General features: G+C 42.6%; 1 protein-coding gene across 2 annotated transcripts in view; it reads right to left on the bottom strand.

Annotated features, from left to right (window-relative positions):
- LOC127666193 (transmembrane protein 45A) overlaps window positions 1-3,452 on the bottom strand; it is an 80,324-nt gene extending 76,872 nt beyond the window's left edge. For both annotated transcript variants that reach the window (XM_052158956.1, XM_052158954.1), the window contains exon 1: window positions 3,106-3,452. The gene's annotated coding sequence lies outside the window, so the exon portion shown is untranslated. The remainder of the gene's footprint in view (window positions 1-3,105) is intronic.
- Between the last annotated feature and the right edge of the window lie 9,328 nt (window positions 3,453-12,780).

Below are 12,780 nucleotides of genomic sequence, written 5' to 3'. Positions count from 1 at the left end.
CAGAAAATCAACCAATTGACACCCACTGATACTTATTGAATGTGTACTTTAAATCCAGACACTACCGTGAGTTATGTTCGAACAAGGTAAGACAGATATTAGCCTGCAATGAGACTTATTTCATATGCAAATGTAATGAATCTTGTTTCTATCCTGGCCTCTTCAGACAAATTTTATCAGTGCAACCCTGGCTCCAGTGATCCTCTTTCCGTGGGCTAGTTGATTCTTACAAAACCACACTAGAACAATGAAGCTTGGCATGGTGGGCATTTGATGCCAGGACTCAGGAAGGTAGGACTAGAGGATTACACATTTGAAGCTAGCATAAGCTACCCAGCAAAACCCTACAACTAAGAAAGGAAGAGGCAATAGAGAACAAAGTGGAGAGAAAGGGGAAGAGAAAGAGGGAGGAGGAGGAAGAAGAGCCAGTTTCTCATATACCTAAGACTGTGTAGCCTAATGGTTAGAGCTTGAGTGTCTGGTGTTAGACTGAGTCTATGCCTACCACTTGTTCACTGTGAATTGTGGGCAAGTATTTTAATCTACCTGTGGCTCCATGTCCTCAATAGTAAAACCAAGGTTCTGTGGGTAAACAACTCTCAGAAGGTTTCCTTCTGAGAAGATGCCATGAATTGAGTACTCAGACCACTTGCTAACTGTTAAATGATCAGAAATAATAGCTAGATGTATAAAATAGCCATCTGAGGACAACAGACTGTGGCAAAACTAATAGGAGAAGGATATATGACCACCCAAGGGGAAAAGGCCCTGAAGATCATGCCACAGACTTTTAGCACAAGGTCATAATGGCTCAGCATCTTGCCTGAGGTCAGGCAGGTGGTCAGCAGGACCCACCAGAACCCAGCTCTCTGCCACCATGTCATCGAGAGAAAGCACAAGAACTCAAACCTGACCCTTCACTTACATTGTGTCACTGGCATAGATGATTTTTACTAACAGGGTCTTAAAGATCTACCTGCATATGTTGGGTCTACTATGAGAACAGGACAAGATTCTAACAATCACACCCCTGTCAAAGGCTTCAAAGTGGCCTTTGTTAATGAAAGAAAAAAAAAAAAACCAGCCCAGGGAACCAGACCACTAGAACAGAGCCAGAAGACATCACTGCAGATGTTCACACTGCTAGACCACCCCACAACCCCCCCACAACCCCAATGCAGGAGGAGAGTATGTTGGACAAACTATGGAGACCTCAGAAATGAATCATTTCACATTTCACAAAGCCACTACGTGGCACTGGTGTCAGTTCAGTTTACAATGCCCATATCAACCTGCTTCACAATCTCTCCATCACTGACAACCAGCGTCTCTCAGGGTGCTTGTACTTTCAACAGAAAGCTTACCTCCATATGTCTCTCTCTCTCTCTCTCTCTCTCTCTCTCTCTCTCTCTCTCTCTCTCTCTCACACACACACACACACACACACAATATTTCTCATAGATTTTCTCAATACTCCTAGGACAGCTCCACACTTTCCAGCAGTTGAACCTTTGCCATACTTTGCCTTGTTCCTGGATGCTGTCTCAGCCTACGACCCCTTCCCACCACCACCCCTAAAACAAACTGGCATAAAACAAACTGGCAAAACCCCTTCCCAGAAATGACAGTATTTCCATGAAACCAACCTACATTCAGATCAGAGAAGGTGAGGGCCTTCTCCACCATTTGCACTCCAGAACCTTCTATATCTGAGGGCCCCACAAGTTCTTCTTTGCTGTCCGTTCATGATGCTTTCTCTTTGACAACCTCACATCATGCCTGGCTAGCAAGTGTGCAGAACTGGCTAAACCCTGATTTCTAGGAGGGAAGTCGGAATGCTATTGAAGAAATGCACAGAAGCCAGGGAGGAAGGCAAGGAGGACTGAAAAGGCAGCAAGGCAATGCTGCATGCCAGGCTGGCCTAACTGACATGCTTTAGCTCTACACCTCATCAGTATGTATGATTACTTATTATTGACACATTAGAAAGGAGAAAGGGGAACAGATGGGGATGAAGGCTTTACCCAAGATCTACAGTGAAGCTCTGCGCCAATCGAGATGAGCTAACTCCCATTGGCTCATTGCAATAATGTCCTAACCTGGCATTCCTAAATTCTCTGAAATTGTCCTACCTTTGTGGACCAAAACATGCTCTAAAAGTAATCATTTTTGCTCCAAATTCCCACCCGGTTCTTTAAGAGCCAGATATTAAAGATTTACTTGAGTCAAATCATCCCCAAACGGCGAACAGCATGCAACCTAACTCGGAACTTCAGAACATTACTCAGACAGAGGAAGTCATAGATGTTTCAGAAGGAATGGGCCTTGAGCCACCAGCAGGTCAACATTTTCCACCACCTCATTGCTAAATCCTCACATAGAAGTAGAGCTGTCTGTGAGCATGTATAATAAACACCGTGGATATTGTTTTTGATGGAACAGTAGGTTAAGTATGTAATTATAGGATTGCAAACACATAGAGAGGTCTATCATTTATTTAATTATTAGATAATAGTCTAAGGAATTTAGATCTCCCTCTTTGAGATATGATATTCGCACTTTCAAATACAAAATTAAATGAAGGATCCAGGAAGTCCTTTATGTGATTCAACTTTCAAATAATTTGTCAAACGTTGTGTTAATTCCAAATAAACCAGAGTTTTCTCAGTCATCCATCAAAATTGGGAGTATTGTACAGGAGGAGAAGGAGGAGGAGAAGGAGGGAGGACGAGGAGAGGAAGAAGAGGAAGAGGAAGAAGAAGAAGAAGAAGAAGAAGAAGAAGAAGAAGAAGAAGAAGAAGAAGAAGAAGAAGAAGAAGAAGAAGAAGACGACTTCAGAATGAAGAAAGGTTTACAGCAAAACACCAGTCAAAATATTGCTCCCAAGAAATCTTATACTAGCACCAAGTCTTGTCAATTTTAAAATGCAAACCAAACATTTTACACAAGACAGAAAAGAAAGAAGCCAGATATCCCTGCAGCCTTTCCCAGTGTGAGATGTTTTTCTCCCCTTAACAAACAGAAGTCTGGCGAGAAGAGCAAAGGCTCATGCTAGAGAGCTCAGCAGGACAAGGAGGAGGATGCCCCCAAGTCTCCAGAACTTACCCTGCTCGCTCGCTCGCTGGCTCGTCCTGTTTGCTCACACCTCACTCTCCCCACTTTGTCACTTAGGACCAGAAGGCAGCTGAGCTTTGGTTGCTGTTTCTGTTCTTTTGATCGCAAAGCCCCATGGAAATTCAACTGTGTTGAATGTGATATGGCTTCGCCTCACATGAGGGAAGAACAAGATTCAAACGAGGATGGCTGATTGCTTCTTGGAAAAAAAAAAAGTACTAAGTGTCTAGCAGGAGGCTACGTGGGGGACGTGCCTCGCGGGTGGCAGGCCTGGAAGGGGCCCACAAACTTTCTCAGCACAGCTGTCCAGATGTGCTTCATCTGGTTTCCCGGCAGGGCACTGGCTGGGGCTGTGGTTGGAGGCAGAGCTCCTCCCTGGTTGCTGATTGGTGGAGCGGCCCGCCACTCCTGCGGGTTCAATCTGCCTCCGCCCACTGGGCCACTTGCATCCTAGAAAGGAACTTAGCTGGGTGCGCTGTGCAGTCGCTGATGTGGCACTGCGTGGCAGCAGGGTCTGGGGAGGGGTGGTTGGAGGGGATCGCTAGAACTCAGAGCTTGCCCCTGCCCTTGCTCCGTGACAGCAGGCCTTGTAAGGAACTAGTTTGTTTAAACAGGGGAATCGCTGTCGTTTGGGGCAAGAAACAGGATTAGTAGCTTAAGGGGGGCCGGCATTTCCAAATAGAAAGGGGTTGGATAAGTATGTTACCAACGCCTTCAAAAGGGCGGTCCAGACCCGCCTCAAAGATTCCCTATCCACACCGTCTCTGGAAAGAGAAAAGTGGGTGTCCGGGAGCGCTATTTGGTGACAGTATTCTAAAGATTAAGGAATAATGAACCTTTTACTAAAAACGTGAGCTAATCAGAAATGTGGTCGTTTCTGTGGAGAAGCCCCGGATGGGTGCTTTAAAAAAATGCTTGAGGTTCCTTTACAGCTGAAGGGAGTCATGCTCAGGAAGACAGCGAGAACTCTCATTTCGACCTGTGAGATCTGTAGAATTGCACCAAGCATGTTTTGATTCTGTATGAAGCCATTTGTATCCTGGGTTCAGCTTTCGGAATCATCTGTGCACTCAGTCAACGGTGCACATACTCTCATGGAAACCTGCCTCATAGTGGGCTGATCATCAAGGATTAGCTAGCTTTTCATTAGTTACCATCAACAGACACCAAGTTTATTGACTGTGAGGACAGGCTCCTCACCAAAAAAAAAAAAAAAAAAAAAAAGATACCTCTCTCTGCTTGCAGGAATGTAGATTCAAGTTTCTCGTGGCTATACGTAACTGGCCCTCTTGGACTTAGACAGAAGCCAGCATGAAGAGATGCTGGAAGGCTGACAGAAGGTAGACCTACTAGAAATATCAGCATTCAGGGGACCACATTAGGGTGAGGCTGTAAGCTTTGCTTTTAATCCATTAACTCAGACCTGAAGCTGAAGAAGTCAGTCTGGACCTAACACATGTCCCAAAGGACATGTATTAAAGCCTGAGAAAATGGAACCATCAAAGTCAAGACATGATAGAAAGAAGTTAGCCCATTGTGAAGCATTATCTTTTATATATATAATTATTCACTTTTACATCCCCTACTCCTGGTCGCCCCCTCTCACAATCCTTGCCCCCCTTCTCCTCTGAGCAGGTGGGAGCGCCCCTGGGTATCCCTCAACCCTACCATTTCAAGTCTCTGAAAGCCTAGGTGTTTCCTTTCCCTCTGAGGCCAGACATGGCAGCCCAGCTAGAACATACCCCACATACAGGCAACAGCTTTTGAGATAGAGCCTGTTCCAGTTATTTGGGACCTACATGAAGACCAAGTTGCACATCTACTGTATGTGAGTTTGGAGGATTAGGTCCAGCTCCGGGACTTTAAGTCAAATAAACTTTTCCTACTTTTAAGTTGGATATTTTGTCATGGTAAAAGGAAAGCTGACTGCAGAGTAAGTAACTAAAATGCGAACAGGTATAGAAATATATGGGTGGGGTCAACTATAGTAAATTTAGTGTTTGCTCCTTCAATAGCCAAAGATGAGGGAAAGGGAAAACTAGGTTTTTTTTTTTAAATTGCTTTAATACTTCATTTAATAGCCACTTTGTTGCAACCAAACATGAGTAAAAACTGCTCCTGGATGACATTCTAGATGAAAGAGGTTGAGGATTATTTAAAAACAAACAAACAAACAAACAAACACAAAAATTGGAAGTTTGGAACTCTTCCCTGACCATCACAGAACATGATAGTCTTTTTTTCCTTTTGTGACAGCACCAGGCCAACTGGATGGTTCGCCCTATCGTGTGTAGTCTGACTTGCTAAACTGACACAGTCCTAGACGGTAAGGATAATGGACACTTGGCTGGGTGCTCAGCTCACTGAGTCTGACCACAGGAGGATGTGTGCGCTCCAATCTCGTTGACTTTACAACAAGGCACTTGACCTTCTTGCATATGACTCTCTTGACAAGGAAGCTTGACGTTTATAAGGAATAAAAGGAAAACAGATGAGGCCACGGACACATTGACTTGCCAGTGGTAAAGGTAGAGCAGAAAATGTTGTGAACATGAACAACACTGTACACTGCGAGGCACACAGAAGAGAAGGGACATCGATGATAACGTTCTTCTCTCAGAATTGTTCTGAAGCTTCCCCCTCCAATGGAAACATCTTGATACTCTCTCAAATTCCTGCAAATATCTTATGCTCTGTCCTCTTAGCAGTATTCTCTACAATTTAGCCAAGTCTATTTAAAACAACAAGCAGCAGAGGATGGCATGTACTTCCCATACAAAGCATATGTTGACACCTTTGGATGTCTTCTTTACCTGCCCATCACACTTTGGTATAAATCATGCCACTCAGCTAGTTATATGGATAAATAGGGTAAGGTGGATCAGCTACCCTAAAAATCATTCTTCATGCAAACAAGGACTGGTCTCAATCACTGTAAATGAACTGGAGCCCTAATGCTTACTGATTAGTAAGCCAGCAGGACACAATGGAAACACTAGCAAATGTATCCTGACTCATTCTCCACTGATTCAAGATCCTCCACGGATCCCAGTAATTGTCAGCAATACTGGAGTTTTTAATTCCCCACCCCCACCCCGCCTATCCCCAAGACTGCATATCTTGAATGGAGCCAGGTACTAGCTGCTTTCTCTTCCTAAAACATAGTGATCTCTATCTTAAAGAGGTCTGTAAATGTTTTGACAAATATAATCAAGTAATTCTGATTGCTGAAGTGATCTTTATGGTAAAAGAAACTAAGGGCTGGAGAGACGGCTGAAGTTGCAGGCTCTTGTTGTCAAGCCTGACGACACGAGTTTGATCTCCAGAATCCACATGATGGAACAAGAAAACTGACTCTCATAAGTTGTCCTGGCCTCCATATATGAATCTTGGCATGTATAAACACATACACTAAATAAACAGACAAACATTTAGGAAAGGGGGCTTATCTTAGTTTCCTAGAGGAGCGTTCCGGAGAGTTAAGTGATACATTACTTGTGTACATCCTGTTTACAGTTTTAACAGCAACAGTAATTACTTAATTAGGAAAAAAAGGTGTAAGCTTTATCACGTTTTAAATAAAGTTATTAGTGACATCACCTTCAAGTCATTCAGGTTAACTTCAGTTCACAGGCATTACAACCCCCAGTAGTCTGTATAATCACTAGCCCATCCTGTTGAATTTGCATAAATGTTGGGTACCAAGAGAAATGGTGGAAAAATAGAGAGGGAGGGAAAAGAGAGAAGGAGGGAGCACCATTGGCTTTATAAGGTAGATTCTAATGGCTTATCATCTATATGCACCTGATTTGAATCCAGGGCCCTCTAAAGGAAGAGAAGTGAGTCTTGGATCTGTACGACAGGGCTGTGGATACTTGTAATGCTGTTGACATAGAAGATCCAAGACCCTTTTCAACTTGTGTTCTTGTATAAGACAAGTAAGGTAGATTTTTATCCCTGCACCCCATTGATTGTATTAATCAGATTGGCTGATGAGAGAAGACACTCATGAAATTGTGTTCTTATAAAGATGGTGTAGAAGCAAAGAATGGATGTTGTTAGGAGACAATTTTCTCCATAGATGTCCCAATAACAGTAGCACTGACACCTCTTTTTCAAACATGTTCTCAAGAGTGTTTGTGTAATCTAGAAAAATGTCTCCTGGTGAAAACAACCTTTCATTTTAAAACAAAGACAATGTTTCATTCCAGGGAAAAGCAGGAAAAGTTTTCTTTCTGTACTAGGGCTTTCTAGGATTGGGAAGCCACTAAATAAATGTCCGTTCATCCCCTAATACTCATTGCATATCCTGGAGGGTTTGCAGTCCTGGGAATGAGCACAAATACTGATACTTGAGCTACTTATGTCACTGTATGTAAGCTATCCTTCATCTTACGACTCTAATTCTTAGCCCTTAAGTAGAAAAAAAAGAATGCAAGAGATAGAAAGGGGAAGAAGAGAGAGGAACAGAAAGGAGATATTAACTAATGATTTTTAGACCAGATTATTGATTCATCATTGGATAAGGAAGGAACTAAAGGACAAGGAGAAAAAGAGGAAAAAATAAGGAAGGGATGGAGGGAGGGAGAGGAGAGAGAAGCAGGTATGAAGGGATATAAAGACACCAATGTCACAAGTTACTACTTTATAATTTCTTGAAGTATTCAAAACTGCTTTCAAAACACGCGCGTGCGCACGCGCACGCGCGCACACACACACACAGAGGATCTAGACCTTTGGCAAAATTCAGCATCACTTCATGATCATAGCCATGGGCAGACTATGAATGGAAGGAGCATATTTCAACATAATAAAGGCTATATATGACAAGCCTATCATCAATGTCATACTCATTGCAGAAAAACTTGAAGCATCCTCATTAAGGTTAGAAATAAGGCCAGGGTGCCCACTCCCTATACCGCTATCCAACATAGTACGTGATGTCTTCTTACCTAGAACAATAAGACAAGAAAATAAAGGGATACAAATAGGAAGAGAAGAAAATAAAGTAACCTTACTTGAAGATGACAAATCTATTTATGAGACCCTCCTCCCCCTCCTCCCTTCCTCCTTCTCCTCCTCCCCTTGCTCTTTATTGTCCCTATCTTCCTTCCCCTTTCCCTCCCTGTCTTCCTTCCTCACCCTTTTTCTTTGTGGCTATGTTAAGGGCTCAAATCCAGGGCTCCCATTCTCACTAGCCAAGCACTCTATCACCACATCCTCAGCCCTGCAATTATTACTTAATTTTGAATTCTTGGAGGGAAATTTACTAAGTCAAAGAATAATAAAATATAATTTGCCCTTGTTACAAAAATTATTTCCAAGGAAGATTAGAGCATTTGTTATTTTAGTGTATCATTTTTTCTACATTAAGCTCCAAGAATCATGTTATTAAAATTTGAAAATTTGTTTCAATCTCTTCTGTCCTGACCTTGTTACAAATTTGTTTCAAATAACCTCTTCTTTCCTTACCTTGTTACTTTTTTAAAAAAAAAAAATAGCTAACATTTTTTTCTTCTCTCATACATCTCTACCAGTTTCCCTTTCTTCCATCATCCCCACTCTCAGGGCCCCCCTCCCTCTGATTCACTCTTCCTCTGTTTCCCCTCAGAAAAGAACAGACCTTTCAGGGATAGAAACAAAATACATTATAACAAGAAACAATACTTCTAGGTACAAACCCTCATGTCAGGACATGGCAAGGCAACCCAGTAGAAAGAAAAGGGTCCCAAGAGCAGGCAAAAGAGACAAAGACACCTGTGGAATTCCCACGGTCAGAACTTCCACAAAAACACTAATCTTACAACCATAACAAAGAAGCAAAGGGCGAGGCCCACGCATGCTCTGTAGCTGCTGCTCCAGTCTCCCTGCACCCCCGTGAGCTCGGCTAAATTGGTTCTGTAGGCTGTGCTTTCCTGGTGTCCCTCTAGATCCTATGATTCTTCCTCTACCTCTTCCTTGGGGTTCTCTGAGCTCCAACAGGAGGGAGTTTCCAATTTGATCTCTCTCTGTCTGGCTGTGGGTCTCTGGATCTCTTTCCAACGGCTGCCAGAGGGAGCGAGCATCTCTGATGATGACTGGGATCGGCACTGATCTATGAGTATAGTAGACTACTCCTCATGGCAAACACTTTAAAGAGAAATTGACAAAAGGTTCATAGGAAGTCTCTTAGGATAAGGGGTGCTTGGAACACAGGCTTTGTGAAAAATGATGACTGGTACAGTAGTCCTCTAAGTACACCGTATCTCAAGTAAGTACAGTGACATCATTCAGGTTGTGAAGACAGAACTTTTCTCCTGAAAACCTAAGAGGGGAAGAAAAATAGTGAATGACAAGTCAGGACTGAGAAAAGTCTTTGTTTTATTTGGAGGATGGGCAGTGATAGAAGGCAGAATAGTGCCAATATCAATTATTAAAATTCTACCAAGCTAGGATATCTCTGGTATTCTAATAGTCCAGCAGAAGGAGTTTCTGCTTCAAATAGTTAATATCAAATCTAGTGGGCTTAAGGATATTTTAATCATATCCTCTCCTTTACATTGTTTCCATTTGCGTCCATACTTCTCTGGAAATAGTGACTTATTTTTCTACAGTTACAAATCAAAGGATACAAAGAAAAGCCACTGTTGATAAGAACAGACTGAGGAATGAGTACACAGTAGGTGACCATAGTCAATAGAGACATTTCACAGATGACAAGAGATTCCTGGAGCAGCATCTGGCTCTTTCATCATATTAAAAGGATTCATAATCAGTTCAAGATCTATATTACCATTTTAATTAAGGGTTAGTCAGTGTTCATCCCAACAGGAAAGCCTTAAGCAAGCAGAAACAATAACCATTTAGAAGATTTCATTTGCGTATACCTATCCCTACACCAAAACACTTGGAGACAGTTTATACCACAGCAATGAGTATGTCCTGTGGTGGGAAACAGACTTTACATATAAAGAGAAGGAAGTAGCCTGGGAAGGAAGAAAAGAGTCTGAAAAAAATCACCATCTTCCTTAGGTCAGCAAAACTGGGGATTTGAAGCTACAGGACATGCTTTAATTCTATACTTAATAAAGAATCCACTACAGTGTTATTTTAAAAACAAAAATTCCAGCTGTTCAATTTCCAAATGAAGACTCTGGAGTCAGACCCTGTGGTGAAAGCCTGCTAGCTGAGAGAGACAGAGAAGGCACCTAGCTGGCCTTCCTGCTCTCCCCACCCCAGAAGGAAAAAAAAGTTCTTCTCCTTCTAAATGCTGTCTTAAATTCCTTCAACCCAAAGGCCCTCTTTCCTGTTTGCTTATGTTCACTCCCTGTCAGCTGGTTACTTGCTCTGTCTTTTGACCTAGGATTGACTTTTTTTAGCTCTTGGATTAAAGGTATGTGCTTGGACTGATCCATACCACAAGTACTTGCTTGCTATAAACAGAAAACGCTTGACTAAAAGGTGTTCTCTAGGGCTGAGGCACCACACAACCAGGTTTTTCTAGTTTACAGTCTTGAGGCTCACAGTGTGATCAAATATCCTGCAATACCACAGTCTTCAAACTTGAGAGAGAGAGATGGTCTTCTGATTTGCTTTTTGTATGACTTAACTTAGTGAAAATAATGGTGGAGGATCACACAATGAGAAGGGGCTAATGATTATATTAGAAATATAGTTATATATTATGATACCTGACAGTCATTCTAAAGTCCCTGCTACCACAGTTCATTCCCAGTGCTGTTGAGGCCTGCTCCCCCAGCTGTTCCATGCCCACCAGCTGTTTCATATTGTTGCTGTAATATGCCTGCCAGTTATTGAAGCAAAAAAAAAATAACTTAACTCAGAGTAGGGTGATCTGACCACACATACCCTGCTATGTTCTGTATGTTATGAGGTTTGTTAATCTTAAGAAATTCCACAACCACAAGGTTCACTTAGGACACATCAAAATTAAAGGTCGATATGAACCATTATATCTAAAACAGCTTGAGTCAGGGCAGACCACCAGACAGCACTTCTGGCACCTGTGTATTAGCTGAGTGTGTGTGTGAGTGTGTGTGTGTGTGTGTGTGTGTGTGTGTGTTTTCAGTTTTAGCCTTTATAAACTGGCCCTGAGAAATGTTCAGGGCTGTAGCCTCAGCTCTCAAAGTCTGAGATGTCCCTGATCCATCAGTTTCTGGGTGTGCATTCAATAAACCAACCCTGTCTGAGATTGGTGTTTATGGAGTGAGTCCTGAACCACAACAATTGCCGAAAACAAAACAAAACTGGCCCAATTAGATGTGTCAATTTGATATTTGCTGCCTGCTGGGACAGAAAAGGATCACTAGGTACTGTATCACCCTGAGCTTTAGATTTCTGGTGGTGCAAACCGCCAGGGGTCTGCCTGCACTCAGGAACTGAGCACATAGGCGGGTTTGTCTGCCAGCCCACTGGGCGCAGGGCCTGTGTCCTGCCCAGGGAGCTGTGGAAGGAGAGAAGCCCCGCGACCATATTTGCTGCCTGCTGAGACAGAAAAGGATCACTAGGTACTGTATCACCCTGAGCTTTAGATTTCTGGTGGTGCAAACTGCCAGGGGTCTGCCTGCACTCAGGAACTGAGCACATAGGTGGTTCATCTGCAAGCCAGTCCATCGCAGGACCTGTGTCCTATGTGAGAATCAACAGAGGGAGTGAGCCCCACCACAACATCTTCGCTCCATAATAGAGCAGACAGAGAACACCTGGTTGATCTTGACAACATAAGTATAACATTGCGGTTCCTCCGAAAACTGGGCACCTCACTTCCAGAAGATCCTGCTATACCACTCCTGGGCATATACCCAGAGGATTCCCCACCATGTAATAAGGATACATGCTCTACTATGTTCATAGCAGCCCTATTTATAATTGCCAGATGCTGGAAAGAACCCAGGTATCCCTCAACAGAAGAGTGGATACAAAAAATGTGGTATATCTACACAATGGAGTACTATTCAGCCATTAGAAACAATGAATTCATGAAATTCTTAGGCAAATGGATGGAGCTAGAGAACATCATACTAAGTGAGGTAACCCAGACTCAAAAGGTGAATCATGGTATGCACTCACTAATAAGTGGTTATTAACCTAGAAAACTGGAATACCCAAAACATAATCCACACATCAAATGAGATGCAAGAAGAAAGCAGGAGTGGTCCCTGGTTCTGGAAAGACTCAGTGAAACAGTATTTGGCAAAACCAGAACGGGGAACTGGGAAGGGGTGGGAGGGAGGACAGGGGAAGAGAAGGGGGCTTACGGGACTTTCGGGGAGTGGGAGGGGCTAGAAAAGGGGAAATCATTTGAAATGTAAATAAATTATATCGAATAAAAAAAATCACTTAAAGAAATACAGGAGAACCTTGATCAACAGGCAGAAGTCATGAAAGAGGAAACACAAAAATCTCTTAAAGAATTAGAGGAAAACACAAACAAGTAAATGACAGAACTGAGCAAAAACTTCCAGGATCTAAAAACAGAAGTAGAAACAACTAAGAAAGCACAAAGGGAGACAACTTTGGAGATAGAAAACCTTGGGAAGAAATCAGGGACCATAGACGCAAATATCAACAACACAATACAAGAGATAGAAGAAAGAATCTCAGATGCCGAAGATACCATAGAAACCATGGACTCAACAGTTAAAGAAAATGCAAAATGCAAAAAGC

This window comes from Apodemus sylvaticus, chromosome 15 (assembly GCF_947179515.1).
Source record: "Apodemus sylvaticus chromosome 15, mApoSyl1.1, whole genome shotgun sequence".
In the NCBI taxonomy this organism is placed as follows: domain Eukaryota; kingdom Metazoa; phylum Chordata; class Mammalia; order Rodentia; family Muridae; genus Apodemus; species Apodemus sylvaticus.
This window is presented reverse-complemented; position numbering and strand designations above follow the sequence as displayed.